Below are 18,906 nucleotides of genomic sequence, written 5' to 3'. Positions count from 1 at the left end.
CTCCACGTTGACCACATTCCTTCAGTGGAGCAATACGCCTGAAGGAGATCTGGGTGGTGCATATCCATGTTTAAACCATGTAGATGATCTAGATGGCTTTAAAAAGTAATGACTGAGGCCTAGATTCAAGGAGACAGGATTTCAGAAATACATCCAAGGGACTTGAAATAGACTCTGCCTTTAGTGGGTGGTATCACATGGGTGTGGTTGCTAACCCTTAGAAAAGCACGGATCCTTGACTCTCACAGCAGCAACTGTGAGGAGAATAGAGAAAAGGTCCAAAATGTGAAGGTGAGAACTGTGTGTACATGTTCACTGCAGTAGGCCAGCATGGTCACATATATACTTATAAAAGTTCAGTTATGTAATTCTTTGCTCTGCCCCTCCAGTAAGTATAGGTGTATCTGAACAAACTTCCTCCGTGTTCATTCTTTTGTATTTTTAAGTCACCATTTTCACTCTTACAAGGAAAACTGAAGCTGTTGATTACTTTGATTTGTTTTATAGAATGAGAAAAGTCACTACCCAAGAGCATTGGACATAACCGTGATTCTTCCTCTCTGTGGGGTTTTGTGGCAGGTAGGGAGGCTCTGATTACAACAAATTAGAGAAATCTTGTGTTGAAGGCATGGGAAAGGTTGAGAGTAGCAAAACTCCTGCCCCTGTTCTCTGGTTGTTTATAGGATCCTGTATAGGGCAAGTTCCTTCAAGCTGTGTCATCTCCTTAAAGGAACAAAATGACAGGCCGTTATTTTGCATTTCACCCAAAATTTCTTTTTCTAAAAACTTGATTTACTCTTACTCAATGATAATGCAAAGTGACTTAAAATTAGGTAACAATAAACTCAGATATAAAGCACATACAACTGCAAATTATATTACCCTAATGAGCCATTACATAGGCATCAGCAAGCTTTAAAAAATCACAATGGTTTTGGAAAATAATTTGCATTGCCCAATATCTTGTAAAAACAGCTGAATGTTTTATTTTATAAACTTCCCTCTCAGGTTATACCTCAGTGATCTTCACTTATTAAGTAGCATCACTGAATCATGAAATATTTTCCCAGGCACACACAGCTCACTAGAAGTTTTGTTCACAAAATATTGATTTCATGATTAAACTTCCCATTCGATAAGAACTCAGTCTGAGCTTTAGATTTTTCACTCTTGGATTTATGATTTGAAAATACTTGAATATTATCTATTTCCATTAATAAAATATAAAATATATAGGTAGTGTTCTATCATGGAAAAGATTAGAATTGCTCTCAAATTCCCATTACTTTACAAGAGCCTAGTATTTTTCCAAATTTATTATACTTAAATACTGAAATCTCATTATGTAATTGCATGCTATTATTGTACACCTGAAAACTAAGGCTGGAAGTTATCAGGAAACAGTATTGATGTATGTCTAGTTATGAAAATGTACACAGGTATCTTCTGGACAATTTTTGGTTATTGTCTTTTCCCCATAAATACTGATGCTGATTCAAGGTTGAATTTTCTAATATTTTTGCATTAGCTAACTCAACTTGAATGACAATGTGTGAAACTTAAACTTCATGTTGTGATCAAACTGTATTCTCTCCACGGAACAAATATTTTGCAATGCTACATTGTATATCTAAGTGAAGACTACATCTTAATTCCAAACTATGCATTGAAATTAGACTTGTATTTAAATCATTTTCCTAAAAGATCAAATCTTATTAAATATTGAACATCTACCCTCAGATTTCCTAAGGTAAAACATTAATTTTGTGAAATCAATATTTTCTATAAATGATTCTACATTTTCATAACTCTTCAAATACTTACCACAAAACCCATGATAATATAAGCCCAAATAACTTTGAAGGGCTGCTTGTCTAAAGCAATGTATTTGGTGTTGCCTTTTAAGTTTCTGAGTACAAATGCAAGTGAATTACTAGCTAGGATGCAGTTAAACTCTTTACTGTAATAGTTACATATGGAAAACTTAAATTGTCAGACTTTGTCACAAAAAGACAGAATTGGTTATATTGAATATATTCCTTAGATTTAAGACCTGTTTTCCAGTTATATATAACTGGTTCCTGATGGCTATGACTGTGCTTATAATATTATGTCTGTTTCTGCTAAGTTCCACAACTGACCTTTCCCTGATAATCTAAAGACCTTTGAACTTGATGGAATCCTGTATTCTTTTTTTTTTTTTTTTTTTTTTTTTTTTTTTTTTTTTTTTAATAGGCAGAGTGGACAGTGAGAGAGACAGAGAGAAAGGTCTTCCTTTTTGCCGTTGGTTCACCCTCCAATGGCCACCGCAGCTGCCATGCTGCAGCCGGCGCACCACGCTGATCCGATGGCAGGAGCCAGGTGCTTCTCCTGGTCTCCCATGGGGTGCAGGGCCCAAGCACTTGGGCCATCCTCCACTGCACTCCCTGGCCACAGCAGAGAGCTGGCCTGGAAGAGGGGCAACCGGGACAGAATCCGGTGCCCCGACCGGGACTAGTACCTGGTGTGCCGGCGCCGCAAGGTGGAGGATTAGCCTATTGAGCCGCGGTGCTGGCTCGGAATCCTGTATTCTTATAATATACATAATATCCCTTAGAGCTATAAAATGCTTTCATATATTAAAATGATGTCCAATTGGAATTTTTTGGTTTTGTTTTATGGCTTCTATACATGTGGTGTTACTAAAAATATATTCTTAGCAATGATAATTTCTTTAAAGATTTATTTATTTGAAAGAGTGACAGAGAGGGAAGGAGAGGAAAGAGAAATAGATCATCCATCTGCTAGCTCACTCGTCAAATGCTTGCAACAGCCAGGGAAGGGCTAGGCCAAAGCTAGGAGCCAGAAACTCAATCCAGGCTTCTGACATTGAGCAGGAAGCCGGATCATAATGTCATTGTACTCACCTGTTACTCAGGGAGAATATATAACTTGTCATCCAAAGCAGGTAACTTTTCTTTTTCCCAAAGAAACCTTTTATTTAATAAGTACAAATGTCAGAAGTGCAACTTTAGGAATATAATGATTCTTCCCACCATACCTACCCTCCCACCCCCAACCCCATTTTACCACCTCCTCCCTCTCCCATTCTCCATTAAGAAAAAAAAAAAAAAAAAAAAAAAAAAAAACTGTTCCTCGACAGTCAAGACAAGGGCGGTTTAAATCATTGCTTCTCAAAGTATCAATTTCATGTCTACAAATTTCCTTTTAGTGCTGTATTAATTATCACAGATCAGGGAGAACACATGTTATTTGTCCCTTTGGGGCAGGCTTATTTCACTAAGTATGTTTACCAGATTCCTCCATTTTGTTGAAAATGACAGGATTTCATTTTTTTTTTATTGCTCTGTAGTATTCCATAGAGTACATATCCTATAATTTCTTTATCCAGTCTTCTGTTGATGGGCATTTAGGTTGATTCCATGTCTTAGCTATTGTGCATTGAGCTGCAATAAACATGGGGGTACAGATAACTCTTATTTGCTGATTTTATTTCACTTGGGTAAATTCCGAGGAGAAGGATGGCTGGGTCATACGACAGTTCCATATTCATATTTCTGAGTTATCTACAAACTGATTTCCATGGTGGTTTTACCAGTTTACATTCCTACCAACAGTGGATTAGGGTGCCTTTTTCCCCACATCCTCGCCATCATTTGTTTGTTAATTTCCGTATGAAAGCCATTCTAACTAGGGTGACGTGAAACTTCACTGTGGTTTTGACTTGCATTTCCTTGATGGCTAGTGATCCTGAACATTTTCTCATGTGTCTGTTGGCCATTTCAATTTCCTCTTTTGAAAAATGTTTAAGTGCTTGACCCATCTTGTTACTGGGTTGTTTTATTGTTATAGAGTTTCTTGATCTTTATATATTCTGGTTATTAATCCTTTATCAGCTGCATAGTTTGAAAATAATTTCTTCCATTCTATCAGTTGCCTCTTCACTTTCCTGAGTGTTTCTTTTGCAGTACAGAAGCTTCTCAATTTGAGGTGATCTACTTGTTAATTTTGGCTTTGATTGCTTGAGCTTCTGGGGTCTTTCCAAGAACTCTTTGCCTGTGCCAGTGCCTACTAGGGTTTCTCCAATGTTCTCTAATACTTTGATAGTATCAGGTTGTAAATTCAGGTCATTAAACCATTTTGAATGGATTTTTATGTAAAGTGTAGGGTTAGGGTCCACTTCATACTTTTGCAGGTGGAAATCCATTTTTCACTGTCTTTGCTCCAGGGACTGATTTTAGCTCCTTGGTTAAGTATAAGTTGGCTGTAGATGCTTGGACTGATTTTTGGTGTTTCTAATCTGTTCAATTGGTCTATTCATCTGTCTTTGTACAAGTACCAGGCTGCTTTGATGACAACTGACTTGTAGTATGTCTTGACATCTGTTATTGTGATGCTTCTGGCTTTGTTTTTGTTGTATAATACTACTTTAGTTACTGGAAGTCTCCTGTGCCTCCATATGAATTTCAGCAGTCCTTCTTTTTATTTTTGTGGTGTCTGTTGTTAAATTTCCTTTTTAATCTCTGATTTTACTGATTTGAGTCTTTCTACTTTTTTTTTGGTTAGTTGGGCCAATGGTGTGTCAATATTTTTATTTTTTCAAAAAACTATCTCTTCATTTTGCTGATCTCTTATTTTTTTTTCAGTTTTGTTTATTGCCTCCCACAGTGACTTCCCAATATCCCAGGCACACTGAGTTCTCCCACACAGCCTCAGTATTTTTACAGTCCCCACACACAAAACTCCCAAGTGCCCAGCCCCCTATCTGTTCTCCCCACCAGACTTGGAAGTCTCTGTTTGGCTTGTTGCTGGGTGTGGACAGGAGCTAGCACAGCTGATCTGTATATCCAAAATGGTGCCTGCACTCTGTCAGCTTGTTGAAGGAGGGTCAGTGAGAGAGAAAACGGGTCCCCTGCTTTGATTTTTCCTCTCTAGTTTGGCAGGTACAGTATCCCCCATGGGGCTCCAAGCCAAGCCAGATTCCCTCAGTGAGAGAGAAAACGGGTCCCCTGCTTTGATTTTTCCTCTCTAGTTTGGCAGGTACAGTATCCCCCATGGGGCTCCAAGCCAAGCCAGATTCCCTCTAGACTGTTCCTGCAGCTTTTTTGCCAGTGGCTTGGGCTGCTGCAATCTGGTCTTGCCTCATTCTCCAATGCTGTTGCAGAGGCTCTCAGCTGCTGGGGTCTTAAGCTGTGTGTGCCCTCGCCCTCCATTTAAATCCACTGTATTCCTCCAATTTGTGTAGAGTTTCCTCTGCTGCTTACTCCGTATCTGTTCCTGAGGCTGCAGTCTCTCCACATTTTTAAAACTATATTCTCCTAGACATGAGCAGCAAGCTCCCTCCCTACTCCGCCATCTTTTTTAAAGATGTATTTATTTGAAAAACAGTTACACAGAGTTGAGAAGTGAGACAGAGAGAGAGGTCTTCCATCCTCTGGTTCACTCCCCAATTGGCCACGACAGCTGAAGCTGTGCTGATCCAAAGCCAGGAGCTTCTTCCGGGTCTCCCACGTGGGTGCAGGGGCCCATGGACTTGCGCCATCTTCTACTGCTGTCCCAGGCCACAGCAGAGCCGGCCCCCTTACTCCACCATCTTAATTCTATTCCCAACTTGTAAGAGAAGAAACACTCACTACTTCAGTGCTCAGGACTGTCTTTGGGAAAATGTTGCCACCCTGTGTTCAACCATTGGGATTTTTCTAGAGCACTGGTTTTTATATTCCATATACTTTTGGACATTTTCTACTCAGTTAAATTTAAATGTCACTATAGTATATAAAGATACTCATGTAGGGTTGCCTGACTGAATAGGAGACTGCAGCCATGAGATGTCGTACCTTTGGCATCCTCTGGGAGATTCATAATCATCCCTGAATCACAGTTATGGAAACGGGGAACTCTGGAAGATGATCTGAAAACCAATCGCTGAGTAATGGAAGATAGTAGCATTTATCAAACAGTTATGAGGTATCAGATAGTACACACGGATTAACACTGAACTGGGATTAATATCTGTGTCTAATTGGTTGCATAGCCTTGTCTGATTTCTCAGAAGAAATGCATCACATTTTCTAAGCTGCTTATTTTAAGATGTCCTCTCCTCAATGCATCAGTCAGGTCACCCTGGGTTATGTTACTCCAGTAACAGTGTTATTCCAGTAACAGTATTACTCCAATAACAGAACACTCCTCAATTTCAGAGACTTAAAACAAAGACAAAAAAGAGAGAGGGTTCTTAAAATGAAATGCTTTATGTTTAGACTATAGATCCATTGCTAATGCTCTACATATTACAGTCCTGAGCTACATGGAGTAATGGAAACTCCATCGTGACATCTAATGCTATGATTCTAGAAGTAACAAAAGGGAAAATGGTGAAATATTCACTACTTTTTTTTCAGATAGCAGATGTCTCTTTTGAACACATTTCATTGCCCAGAACAAGTTTTCTTCCCATGTCTAAGATAAGCAGAATGAGGATATATAATTCTTTGAGAGTAGGCCACCAAATAAAAGTCAGTTGACCATTATCTTACTTCAACAAAAATCTATCTTCTTGAAATCAAAATCCATATTTCCGTTTCTTTTGTAAAGGGGCCAACCACATAAAGGGAACTCTCATATATAAGAAAAGGGAATTTTGTCACACTTTCCAATATCCATCTCTAGTTTATTGCTTTCCACATTAAACACTTCCAATGTGTCAACTGTTGCTGAAAAGATATCGTTTAAAGCAGCGCTTCACAAAGTTGACTATACATTGGCATCCTTGAGATATTTCAAAATTCAGATTCTAATTCAATAAGTACCATTGTGATCTGTAGTGCAAAGTTGTTTGTTTGTTTTAAATGATAAATTGACCCAATTTTGAGTCTCTAGCTAGAGACCAATTTTTAGTAGCTAATTAAGCCCACATCTCAACCACTTCTCTTAATGAGCTTTCACCTTCCGGTCACTGTGTACTGGCCTTAATCATCAGGGGCCAGGATTCAGACAACTAGGAAGAGCTCCTGTTCCCTGGGGCTTGAAAAATGACTGATACAAACCAATCCACAACAGCCCAATAAACCTAGACAACCCCACCCCACTCACCATACATACACTACTTCCTATAGTTCAAGCTTCTGCTTGGGGACAGGCCCCATGTGGCACTGCCTAGCAGCTTTTTCTCATTTGGAGTTGTAAGTAACAGAGTTTTTGCATTTCACATATCCTAGTGCCAGTATATTGCATCTCACCTTCGAAAAAAATCTTTAAGACTTATAAAACTTGATCTGTGTCTGTAGGTGGTTACCATGTCTCTTCTCACCCAAATGCCCTTGATCTTGGGATAATCAAAATGAGCAGCGTTAATCAAACTACCAAAGGGCTAGCACTGGTTGGGACCCATCTTAGGGCAATAGGAAGAATAATCCACTGGAGTTGCACTCCCCAGCCCAACTGCTATGTTCCTGGTCACAAATTTGTGTGTGACAGAGGCATATCACTTCAACATTGGTTTTTAATATTTGCAGATGAGCCCTAGTTTCTGCCTGTGTTTCCAGTGACTTCTGTGGTAGGAGTTGTATGTTGGGCTCTTTAAGGTATAGCAATGGTCCCCTGGCTCACTGATGTTGCTCAGGTGAGAGTAACAATGATGTATCATGCCTTCTGCATTGCCATATCCCTGCTTACTATCATCAGCTATCTCCATGCTGCTCAGATAGACCCTCAAGGTTATTGTGGCTTCTCCTCTGGAGACCAGTAGCCCCATGTTTAAACCAAAGGGATCCTCTCATACTCTTGCCAAAGTTGCCTAATTGCTTAATGAAAGGTTTCTAACTAAGTAATTTGGACCCTCAAACAAAAGGCTCTAGGAACTGTCCAAACTAAAGTCAACAGGCCCTGGGTGATTATTCAAGGGTTCCTTCCACTCAGAGGTTTTAATGCTTTACATTACCTCATGCATGTTGGAGTCTCTGGACCACCTATGATGGTGCAAACAAACTTCTTTTCTCAACCTCAGGCTATATATCATTAAAGTGAATATTGCTGGCCACATACGGGGCCCTTCTGAAAATTAAGGGTGTCACAAACTCAGCCTGCGACCCTTCCTCTCTTACTGTCCCCTGTACCTTGTATCATGTGAGAGGTACTCCACAAGTTTGGCACTGCTCTAGAGGGCACTGTAACCCAGGATGGAGCCATGCTTGGCATCACTGATGTATTACAATGGCATTAATATATTCTTCCCTATTCTTAGTACTTACCAATTGTTATGGTTCTGGAGGACATGTCCCCTTGTCCAATTCCCTAGGCTATCTGGGAAACTCCTTGGGGTTAACTGAGTGAACAGAAATGGAAGCCCATAGACTGTACCAATAACTTTTCCCCCAACAAAGTGATGGAGCTCAGTAGAATGTTGCTGCTGTAAATCCTTTAAATAGCACATTCCTGGTAAAGGATGGGACCCAAGGATCAGCACAATTAGCCTGATTTCAGGCATTCATCTTGGCACTAGAGGCCCTAGTTAGCAAATGCTCCAATCTGCGTATTTTTGCAAACTTTGAGGTTCCTACCTAGAAATGTACCCATAATGGCAAAGAGCTCTGGGAATCTCATGCCTTGCAAATACTCAAAATATAAATCAGAGTCAAACATGTCTGCACATAGTAAGTTCCTAATATGACAGAACTCTCAAGTACAGTTTTTATCACCTTCCTAGTGTCACACATCACTGATAGTCCCCAATTCACATTATTACTTTGCAAAATATACAATTTTGAGCCATTGAAAAAGACAATGAATAGAATTTTCATTTCCTCATTATGTCTCAAGTTTAATTGAGATGCTTAATCGGTTTTTCGAAGAAAAACAACAAATGACAAACAGCCAATTGGTTCTTAATCCCTTATTCCAGGGCTGCTTGGCTGACTTGTATTCTCTACCAATTTTCTAAAACATTGCTATCTACATGTCCCATGTTGAGGACATATCCAAAAAGTCTCATTTTAATGGACTTGTATGCAAAGCTTGCTGCTAGAAATAAGTACAGTTTATTCCTTTAAGGTAGCCTAAGATCAAAATAGACTTTTGATCAGACATTGTGCATCACTGAGTCGTCCAAGCTTCCAGCATCTTTATAAATTCTGTCACTAATTCCTACTTTCCTTACCTTGTACTTTAGCCATTGCACTCTGTATTTTGTTTGGCCACTGAAGAATACCTTGTCCCTGGAGAACACTGATATCTTTTCTGTCCCTATAGTTTTGCCTTTTTCAGAATCTCACAAATATGAAATCATGCAGTAGACTTATTTTTATATTACAAAACAGTAAGGTTTTTACAAAATGCTAGCATTTATTGATATGACTTCTATTGAAGTATCTCGTGCAATTTGTCTAAAGTCAAACTTATTTTAAAAAGTTTATTAAAGCAAACATTGTGGAGAGTATTTATATAGTTTCAAGTTTTGTGTAAAACCCTCTCTACATAAAAACAAACTAATGCTAAATCAGCTTAACAAACCAGATGTCTTAGAGAATTCTTGAGTTATCATGACAGTTTCAAGCTATATGCTATTGCTTTGGCTTATTTTTTTGTTTTACTGTAAAAATAACAGTTGTATTGGTGCTGGGTTGAGTGTGTTGAGAATTGGCACTTCCTAGAGGACAGGAAACAAAATCTATATGCCAGGCAAGGTCAGGGACTTCTCCCTCTCCATCCCTCTGTGAAGGATGAAGCTTATCCAAAATATCAAAGAAACCTATGTTTGGTGCTTATAGATTAACCCACATTTTTAAACAATTTTAATAGGAATTTAAATCTAAAATTTAACTTCTTATTATACAATCTTAATATTGTTGAATAAAAACTTGCCTGCTGCCAAAAAGATAATAAAAAAGGAACAAAAGTAAATTGGTGGCAAATGATTAACATAAGCACAAGGCAGTTGCAGAGAACAAAAGAAGCAAACAACACTGGAAAGCAATCTCCTATTTAGCTACTGTAGAGTTAAAGACACAAGGAACTGTACACACACTGATGTAGTTATTTTTTCTCACACAAGTGTAATTCTGAAATGACTTTGTACACACATACTTTCATTGGTCTGTTTATCAATATTGAAGGAAAATATTACAAATAAGGAAAGAACAAGATTAAAATGACCCTGGTATTGTTGGAATGGAACCAGAAATAAAAAATCTGAATTATTATAGATTGATAGATCAGTCAGCTGATAAACAGATTGTGTATGGAGGAAGGGGTTAATATTCACATGTACAATTTTTTTTCTTGTCCACTGAGAGCCAATGACTTCCCTGTAGCAATGAGCATACCAAACATCCAGGTTTTGGTTTAATTTTTTGTTAAGTATTTTTAAAAATAAAAATTATCTGAAAGGCAGAGTGATGGGAGTGGGGGAAGAGAGCGATGTCTTCCATCCACTGGTTCTCTACCCCCATGTCCAAGGCTTGGCCAGAGAGTTTATAATTACGTTCTGCTGGCTAGGACTTTCTGCTTGTTTTATGTGGTGACAGTGTCAATTTACATACTCCATTCAATTTAACAGACATTCTATTTTCTCATAAATAGCAGAGTTAGTATTCACTAGTGTTACTTCAGGTAATACAATAGGAAGAATTTCCATTTAAGAAAGTGGTTTTAGGTGGGAATACTTAAATACAGATATTGTATACCTTTAAGTGATTTGTCCATTTTGTCTTATCTTTTGTCTTTTCTAGGTGGCATGCTAGAAAGCATCTTTTGAAAGAAAGGGTTATCTTTTCGCATATGGTCTGTGTATTTCCAGGATAGAATTTCTTGAAGATATACAAGAAACACTCATAAAGATAAAAAGAGGCCAAACTGAAAACAAGTAACATTACAAATAATTACATCCTAGTGGAAAAACAAACAAAAATAATACTGGGGCTCAGGATTACACTTTAGTCAGATAGGGAAGTCATTACTTCGTAAGTTACCCTATATTTCTTAACTATTTTGCATAATGATAACTACTAGTAACATTTCTTTAAAAATAAATATTGTTTTCATGATTAAAATATTTGTGGGCAGGCATTTGTTGCAGCAGTATGTTGTGTTTGGGAGGCTGGCATCCTGTATCAGAGGGAAGCTGTGGGCAACAAAGGATCCTCCTCCCTTTGTTAACTGCAAGCTGCCCTTGGTTACCCAACCCGCTGACAACCTATAATAGTCATTTACCTGGCTGTTGCATAGTAACTTAGAATCCCATAATTGTTTTTGCTAAAAATATGCTGAGCTGTCTTTCTGGGGTCACTGATAAAGCCAGGCAGAACAGCCTGCAGCCAGCATTGAAACTGGAGCCTGTGCGGATCCACTGAAATTGCCTAGAGAGTTACCTTAAGGTTCATTATCATGCTAAATGGCACATCTCAGCAGTCATATTTGAACATGCAATACAAGGAAACGCATGATTTGTCAAGGTGCAGGCTCAAAAGACTATCTCCACCTATCATGTCTGTTATTTTGTTTTGCCCAGTTACATCCTATTTACCCTAACTCCATAAATTCCCAAACCCCTTTCTGAAAGGCGGATTTTGGACTTCAACGTGTTCTGCCCCTTTGTCCTTACAGGAATATAATCATGATGTAATAATCAATGTTCTCTTCCTCAAAAGATAAATTCAGAGTTTGTAGCATAGCAATAGTGTGGATGTCAGTAGGAGGACCTGTTGACTGGTAACAGGAGGGTCTGGATCAAGTCTCGGCTACTCTGCTTCTGATCCAGCTCCCTACTAAGGCATACCCTGGGTGGCAGTGGTCGATAGCTCAAATACTTGGTGCCTTGCCACCAAAATGAGAGACCCAGATTGACATCCAGATTCCTGGTTTCAGACTGGCACAGCCCTGATTATTACAGGTATTTGGAGAATGAAACTGCAAAAGGAAGATGTCTTCTGTCTGTGTGTCTCTTTCCATTGTTAAAAAAATAATGTTATTGTGGGGAGCAACTGGGAGCAACTCGGACTAGACTAAGTTACTGGAATTAAGACTTATTCTATGCATCTGCTCTCCCACAATATGGCGCTGAGAAGGGAAACAGCTTCTACACAGCTGCCTCCAGTTCAACCAATAAACTGTGGGACCTGCTCCTGATTGGAGGAGAGCAGCGTACTCGGCGTGTGGGTAGCAGAGTTGGGATTGGTGGAAGAGGACTATAAAGGAGGAGAGAGACGGCATGCACGAGGAACATCTAAGGGGAACACCTGTGCAGCCCCCGAGAGAGCCGGCCAGCGGTGTGCCGCTCCCCCGCGGAAGTGGGGAATGTGGCCAGGGGGAACTGCCCTTCCACGGAGGTGGAAGGGATAGCAGCCAACCCGGGAAGAACCAGCAGCAAACCCGGGGAGGGCCGAGCAGACGAAAGAACAGTGCAGGGTCCTGTGTCGTTCCTCCACGAAGACGGGGAGCGACATAATGGTGCCGGATATGAAGCCTAGGCAGGGTTTAGTGTCGTTCCTCCATGAAGAGGGGGAGCGACATGTTATATTTGTCAACAGTATAAATTGGGAGTCAAATAGTTCAACAAAGACTCTTAATAAAATATTTTATCTAAACACCCCAAATGTCCTAATCTGAGGCTACTGCTTTCAACTCCAACTAGTTCCAGTACTTACCTTCGTATTTCCAAATAACATACAATTTAACTACTTCTTGATTTATATGTACATTTTAGGCATTAATGGTTTTTTCCTGCTAGAGAAAATGAGAATATAGAAATTTTTCAGCCTTTTTTGAAGCCCCTAAACCACCCTAACTTACATAGCCTCCCCTTCCACAAATATTTACTCTAGTTAAATTGCAATTTTGGTTATCTCAATTCCAATATTCGTATTATTACATAATCAAAATATTGATTCTAAGATGTAATTATTGACACTGTGTAAGTATTAGTCCATGCCTAGCCATCTATTTTACTATGAACACTTAAAAATTTCCTGCTTTGATTTGTTTTTCCCCTGGAATTTCTAATCATCCCAGTTTTGAGGGGCAGAAGAGGGAGCTTGCCTACTTTGTTTTGTTTTTCACTTAATGCTAAATTCTCTGCCCATTGTCTAAATCTCCTAGTATGCTCAAATTGGAAGTTAGGGATTGATTCCATCAAACCAGTCTAACTGAGGAGAATTCTCCTGGGATCCTCTCTCCTGCTCCAGTCTGGCAAACAGTTGTTGTCCTGTCATCTCGCTTGACTTACTATCTTGGAGTTTCCTTTTGCTGGCTTCTGTCTTGAATCTCATTTTATGCATTCTTTGTAACTTACTGTTTTCTTCAAAGTGGTTGAAGCCTGAACCTGGTTCAACGTGGATAGGGTAGTGCACATTTTCAGATGCTTCTCAGAGGAATGCTGGAGGCAAATACAGATTTTTAAAGTCTTTCGTGTGTGCATTTTTTCTTGCTGCGTCACAAGTTGCCACACACTTCGTGGTTAAAATAGTACTTACTGAGTTCAGTTTTGAAGATCAGAAATGCAGGTAGCTTGTCTAGGGTCTATACTCAGTGTCACAAAGCTAATACCAATTTCTTGAAGACAGTTACTTATCTGGAGACTTAAGGAAAGGTTTCAGACTTCACTGAGGTCTCCACTTAGTATTTTTATTTGATCTTGTTCTGGCCAAATTTCCAAGAGCTCTAATGTGTTTCTTTAAGAGTTTAGGGGCCAGCGCCGCAGCTCACTAGGCTAATCCTCCGCCTTGTGGCGCCAGCACACCGGGTTCTAGTCCCGGTCGGGGCGCTGCATTCTGTCCCGGTTGCCCCTCTTCCAGGCCAGCTCTCTGCTGTGGCCAGGGAGTGCAGTGGAGGATGGCCCAAGTACTTGGGCCCTGCACCTCATGGAAGACCAGTATAAGTACCTGGCTCCTGCCATCGGATCAGCGCGGGCGCTGGCCACGGGGGCCATTGGAGGGTGAACCAACGGCAAAAAGGAAGACCTTTCTCTCTGTCTGTCTCTCTCACTGTCAAAAAAAAAAAAAAAAAAAAAAAAAAAAAAGTTTAGGGTTAGTTGTCTGAATTCTGTGAATGTATGGATAAAGCAAGTAGGAAGACCAACATTTATTATGCAAATATTCGTAGACCCGCCTGGTTTCCACACAATGTTGTTATTAACTCATTCATACTCTCCATCACTCCAAACACGACTTTACCACCTTCAGTGTATGAATCCCCTCAGGCAGGGCACGTGTGAATCGGATTTTGGTTGAGTATCATGGAAGTTGGATCCCTTAAACCAAGACTTTTTCCACATACACATACACTTCTTGTAGGAGACGCCACCCATTCCTGAGTCTTTTACAGGGATCTGCCAAATAAGTATTCTGTTCCTTAGCTTTTCCCATCACTGCATGTCTTGGCTTTATCGGTTCTTCTGGATTTGTTGACTTCTGCACATGCACCATCTTTTCCAATTACTTTCTACTTGCTCTTGTCTCTTCTCCTGTTCTTTTTATCATTGTGCACTGATGACTTTAAGAAACATATTTTCTGTGACTTTAAGAGGGTTTTAAGCCTTGATTTATTAAATGTATATGTTCAGTCACTATTTTACTTGAAAAACCTCCAATTTTTAAAATTTAATTTTTATTTGCTATTAAAAAATTTGGAAATGGTAAAATAAAGAATATTTGCATGAAGAAAATGCCATCATAATCTCCAAAATAACAAATATTAGTAGTTTGTAATACATATTTGTGTTTTGTAAAATAAACATTATAGCAGTTGATTATACCAAAAGAAAATCACCAGCACATAGAAATATGTAGGAGCAAAAGATTGGAAATATTTAAGTTTTATAGGGTAATGAGTAAATTATGTCAGATTCATTCAATGAAATGGCATACATGTGTTAAAAATAGTACTGTATTCATTAAAATAAAAATACCTTAAAATGTATTAAGAGAAGGAACCAGGTTGTTAGTCGATGTTTAGAATGCCACACAAAGAGTATGTGTTTATACCAATAGATTAATTAAATGTATACAAATTTAAGATAAATTCTTAACACCTACATAGCATTCTAACAGTGATTATGACATGCAATAAAGGGGAATATATATACTCAGGCAACAACATGAATGCATGCATGCATATATGGATTTCTTTCTCTCATTCACAGATTTTTTTTACTATAAAATCAAAAGAAAAAATATAAAAGAAAATTTTATTTTTTCATGCAAATTAACTCTGAAAAAATCGATCATACCAAAAATGCCACAAACAATAATGTTAAATCTGGAAATAAAAAAAAAAAAAATACATCGGCCAGTGCCGCGGCTCAGTAGGCTAATCTTCTGCCTTGTGGCACCGGCACACCGAGTTCTAGTCCTGGTCGGGGTGCCGGATTCTGTCCCGGTTGCCCCTCTTCCAGGCCAGCTCTCTGCTGTGGCCAGGGAGTGCAATGGAGGATGGCCCAAGTACTTGGGCCCTGCACCCCATGGGAGACCAGGATAAGTACCTGGCTCCTGCCATCGAATCAGCGTGGTGCGCTGGCCGTGGTGGCCATTGGAGGGTGAACCAATGGCAAAGGAAGACCTTTGTCTCTCTCTCTCTCACTGTCCACTCTGCCTGTCAAAAAAAAAAAAAAAAAAAAAAACCTCTAGATCAGAATAAACTTGATTGATGCCTTGATTTTACTTTGAGATTCTGAATAAAAACTCATGCCAGACTTCTGACCTAGAGAGATGGATGTTTAATTTCACTAAATTTGTGGTAAATTGTTACCTGCAACAGCCAAACACATAGGGAAAAAAAAAGTTCTGAAGTACTACAATAACAGCTTTTTTCCCCTTGTGTATAAGAAGTGCCAGGAGGATGCAGGGTGTTAATAGTGAAAAGTACGGGTGATTAGATTGGACTTTGGCTGTTTTGTTTCCTAATTTTTTTTTATTATTTCACACTTATTTTATATGTGCCATTTTTCAATTTTTAAATTTAAAAGCAAAGCAAAGACTTAGAAATACAAAATATGCAAGTGGTAATCTATGGAAAACACAATCTAGCCAGATGAAGTGTTATTTCTTTATTATGGAAAAGGATAACGTTTCAACTATTATTTTTCTTCAGCTTGTTATATTGGTGTCATAGCAACAGGTAGTAGACTTCAGAGGTGTCTGAATATTGGAAACCAATAAGGTATACCTCCAGGGTTACCACAGGGAAGAACTATGACTACTCCTATGAAGGTTATAAAAATTTGGAAAAACTACCCTCTGATTGTGAAAAGGAAGTTGTGGCCTCTGCTAGGGAGATAGAGCTATAACACTACAGAAAGGAAAAAGAATACTCTAATTGTATTTTTATGTCATTATCTAATCTTCTTGCCTTCCATTGAAAAAATCCAACTGGAAACCAGACATTAAAGGAATAGCTTGCCACAATACATTAGGATGAGCTCACAGAGGCACAATCAAGATGAAAAGGGAAGCTGGGTAGGCAAGTAGGAGAACATGTGGAATCCCATTCCTTTTACCCCACTGTTGATACTTTACGAAAACTCTTTCCGGAGGAAGTCCCTACAACAAATACACACACATGTCAACTACTATGTAACTACTACTTAATGTTATTTTTGTCATACCAATGTGTAATACCTATCATGCTAATTACCACCTGTGCTTTGTATATATTATAGATGAAGAAATGAAGTGATAAATTTACATAGACCCTATTTGCTGTAAATCCTCCTTCTACGACTTCATGATTTTTGTGCTACAATTCACAAGGAAGAAAATCCATTACAGCCATGTTCACTATATATCACATCTATCTGTTTTCTTCTAGAAGGACCTGAGTTAGATAGGGTTCTTTACACAGTGGAATGGACATAGTGCAAATTCTTTCTTAAAAATGATTCATTTATTTGAAAAACAGAGTTTCAGAGAGAGGGAAGAGATAGACCTTCCATCTGCTGTCCCAGTTCTCAATTGGCCACAACAGCCAGGGCTGGGCCAGACAGAAGTCAGAGCCTGGAACTTCTTCTATAAGTACCACATGGGTGAAAGGGGCCCAAGCACTTGAGCCATGCTCCACTGCCTTCCCAGGCGCATTAGCAGAGAGCTGGATCAGAATTGGAGCAGTGGAGACTCAAACCAGTGCTAACAGATGCTGCAGCAGCGTAACCCGTTGTACCCCAACACAGGCTCCACATGGTGCAAATTCTTGAAGACCTATTTTTATTTTGTGATTATATAATTTTCCTTTCATCCAGAAACAGTTAAGGGAATACTTGGAGGTGTTTCAGTGAATCTCATGGTTTCCACCTGTAGACTGCCTTGCCTCATTGAATATCAGGGCCTCAGAATCCTATAAGGAATGGGGGTAAGTGCCCTCAGCCAGTACCTCATTTACTAATCACAGGTTTAATGAGATGAGGAGCAAAAAAATGAATATTAGATTTCTTTGTCAAAATTTTCCTCCCTTGTTTTTTCTTATCTCCTAATCCATTGTATTCATGGTCACTGAAAAGAAAACAAACATTATCTAAGTAGTTTATTAGGTAGAATTACACAACACTCACTCTGAACTGCATCTCAGTTTGCATAGCTATCCAGTTGGAGGCAACCACGTGAGGCTAACATTTGATGCCACAGCCTCTGCATTAGCATCAATCTACTTCATTACATGGTGTATCGTGATTAATTTGCTGTAGCTATAGATCCATGTGTACCAAAGCATTCTACTTAGACTCCATGTCTGTGGTCCTAAGTGGCGTTGTACCACTTTTTCTCTAATGATAAAGCACAGACACCTGGTGTCTACTAGAAGTATTGCAGTATTCTCAGGGAAATCAAAAGATAGCTACTTGTTTTGAAAACTCTAATAGAGGTTTTTTATTTCCGATTCATTTATTTTCTGTTTGGTATTGAAAGCCTTGCAATTGCCCTTTTCCTGAGTGTGCACTGTTAGGTACCTCTGGAAGAGCTTCATGCTGCCTGCTAGACAACTGCAGTTGCCATTTGGCAAATCAGTACCATGGCCTTTCATCTACCAATGTTTTGCCTCTTCTGGAATCTTGTAGCCTGCTACCATTGGTAATAATTTGTTTAAAATGAAGCCACTGCGTACTACCGATTATGCCTTGTTTTCTCTGTCAAGTTTTCTGTTAAATCTTCAAATAGGTGGGAATGGCAATGCTGGAAAGTTACTTTGTAGTTTTATTTCCCAGTGATTTCTGAATCAATCAAAATGTCAGCAATAAATAGTCCATTCAAACATGATAGAGAAGATCAAGAGAGAAGCAAGTTTTGCCCACCAGTGGGGATGCAACAAGTGTCATCTCATCTAAAAGTTAAAATAACCATCCTCTAATTGTATCTACAAGTGTACAACGGTACTTGAAAAAGGTTTTTGAAAATAGAATTAAAAGTTTATACTCGGAAATTCATGCATATCAGGGTGTTGAAAAAACACATGGAAAATATGCATTATGGAAAATCTGCATGTATTTCAAAATGTTTTGCACAAAATTACCATTTTAATTTCATTTTTCCATGAACATTTCAAAGTACCCTTTTATACTCATCTTTCTGTGCTTAACAACTCTCATGAGTGCTCCAAGATATCTCCTGGGAAAAATATAGAGAAAAATAGAACAGGCATCTTAGGTAGGTAGATTTTTGAAAAAGTTTTTTGCTGTTTATTTTATCTGCTTGTTGATTTGTGCTTATTGCCTATTTCATTTTTGGGCTCTTCCCTTCCCTAAAATAGCTGAGTATAGGAAATCGCAAACTAGGATTCATGTCTGAAAATTGTGCTAGTATCCTATCAAAAGTTTCACCTATCAAATTATGATGTGTGCAATACAGAAAAATGACAGTTCTTGGCCTCTGCAATTGAGATTTCTCTAGGTTGAATTATTCACTAGAAATCTATGTACACCGTTATTCAGATGGC

The 18,906-nt window shown here is 38.9% G+C and overlaps 1 long non-coding RNA gene across 2 annotated transcripts in view; it reads left to right on the top strand.

The window, feature by feature from the left end:
* LOC149122007 (uncharacterized) overlaps positions 1–18,906 on the top strand; it is a 102,725-nt gene that overhangs the window by 27,074 nt on the left and 56,745 nt on the right. The window lies entirely within an intron of this gene.

This window comes from Oryctolagus cuniculus, chromosome 15, assembly GCF_051225735.1.
Source record: "Oryctolagus cuniculus isolate XC-2025 breed Fujian yellow rabbit chromosome 15, ASM5122573v1, whole genome shotgun sequence".
Lineage (NCBI taxonomy): Eukaryota > Metazoa > Chordata > Mammalia > Lagomorpha > Leporidae > Oryctolagus > Oryctolagus cuniculus.
The sequence above is the reverse complement of the archived record's forward strand: the minus strand, read 5'-3'. Positions and strand labels throughout refer to the sequence as shown.